The 2,005-nt window shown below is 41.2% G+C and overlaps 1 protein-coding gene across 1 annotated transcript in view; it reads left to right on the forward strand.

Moving 5' to 3' along the window:
• Window positions 1-1,977: 1,977 nt before the first annotated feature.
• The window catches only part of kif19 (kinesin family member 19), a 114,213-nt gene continuing 114,185 nt past the window's right edge, over window positions 1,978-2,005 (forward strand). Inside the window, exon 1 of the mRNA XM_063220783.1 lies at window positions 1,978-2,005. This exon is cut by the window's right edge and continues 408 nt beyond it. The gene's annotated coding sequence lies outside the window, so the exon portion shown is untranslated.

Consider the following 2,005-nt stretch of genomic DNA (forward strand, 5'->3'; position numbering starts at 1 on the left):
CTTTGAAATGAAACGGGGAGTTTGTGAGCCAAAGTGGCCTATGAGGCTCTTTTGCAGAGATGTGTCAATAAGTAGAAGTAAAAGGACAGGAAAGAAATCCTTGTTAGGTACTCATTAGGTACAGCGGGACAACTGGTGTAACAACTGTGTAATATCATGTTCTAGTAGTGATGTCAACGATAATCGATTCGGCGATGCAATGCAATGCGTGTCATGGGCGATCCAATGCAACGCGGCAAGTTCCAGAATCAATGCGGCAAATTTTTTTTCAATTTTTGTTTCAATTACTTCCGTGGATATTTCGGGATTGAATGAATGTTAAATTAATAGAATAGAATAGAATAATAAAAGCACTTTAAAGCATTGAAAACTGCAAGACTGATACAGAAAACAGCCAATATTTTTTTGCTCAGTATCTGACTACTTGCATTGCCTCATCATCACTGATAAAACATTTGCTTTGCTTTCAGTAGAAATGTAATGCATTGCAATGCATTGTAGAATCGAATCGAATCGACTCACTACCTCCCGAATCATAATCAAACCGAATCGTGAGGGCAGTGTCAATGCACACCAATAGTGTTGCACAAAATTGAATTTACTTCTACTTTGCCTTTATAGACCTCTGGTTCTTTGTTAATATGGTTTAACAAAAGATCTACCATATATTTAAACGTTTCACATCAACAGTAGTAGTCACCATCAGCCATATGAGGGATGAGTAATAATTAGTATAACATTTGTTCACATTGTTTTTAAATAAAGGAATTTCTAGTGTTGCACTAAAGATTCACATTTCAATTTAATCACATAAGTTAAAAGGTCCAGCACATAATTTTAGTCTAGTTTTAGTTTATTTTCAAAATTCGGAAAATAACTGCAGTCCATTAAACAAACGCTGCCCATTGCCAAATTTGATCTTTTCAGGACTTTTTACAAAGTGATGAACTAATATTTTTCTGGGTTGACCAAAGTAGGCTACAGTAAGTTTTGCAGCTGAATATGTCCATGACTGGTTATTCAGAAGGGCAGGCGGGAGAAGGTGGTAGAGGAGCCGTTTGGCAACCAAAAGGTTGCAGCTTCGAACCCCGTTCTGTCTGACCCCATCGTTGTGTCCTTGAGCAAGATACTTAACCTCAATCTGCTCCTGGTGGCATGGTGGTACCCTGGGTGGCAGCCACTGCCACTGGTGTGTGAATGTTTGAATGTGAGAGTTTACCTCTCCGAATCATTATAAATTGGTGGTGGTAAATAGGCCTATTCATGAGAAAGATAACATTTGTGAATGGACAGCATAATGGATGGAAATAAACTACTAAAAATACACAATCTGCTTTTCAAGTTATTTATTTAACACTGAAAAAGAAGCATTTATCAGCCATAGGTGTACAACGCATTTGAGAGGTATATCACATTGTGTACAAGTTTCCAAAGTTCATTGGTCCATATGAAATTGTGAAGAGTTAAGGCCTCACAAGTGTCATATAGGCCTAACTAATGATCAACATTAGACACTACATCCCTGATCATTCCACCCCCCCCCCCCCCACCTCACCTTGTGTCATTTCACAGATCACCAAGAGAGGTGATTCTAGGGGCAGGTGGGGCCCCAAGCGAAAATGTATAAGAATGAACATTTGAACCAAAATCACCACTACTGTAGGAAAGTGTGGGCTGTTATTCACTATCTTGGGGTTTGGGGGCCCCAAGCGGCTGCCTGCCTTGCCTGGTGGCAAGATGCTCCTCTGTCACCAAGAGAGGTTCTGTATCTGTGGGTGGGTAGGCTACGATTTACAACGGCGGTGGTTCATCTGAAGGCAGCTGGTGTTTATGTGTTCTGCAGACGAGCCAGTAGGTGTCGTAAAAGAGCCCCTGAGCAATGCGCCGGTTGGTTTCCGAGCGCATCAGTCGCATTTAATGACGAGTATATGAGCCTGCGAAGAATGCCCTTGTGTACACTTCGCCAGTCATCTCTAAGGGGATCGAGGAACAACACTGGAGTCGT

Source organism: Engraulis encrasicolus, chromosome 17 (genome assembly GCF_034702125.1).
Source record: "Engraulis encrasicolus isolate BLACKSEA-1 chromosome 17, IST_EnEncr_1.0, whole genome shotgun sequence".
NCBI classification, from domain to species: Eukaryota; Metazoa; Chordata; class Actinopteri; order Clupeiformes; family Engraulidae; genus Engraulis; species Engraulis encrasicolus.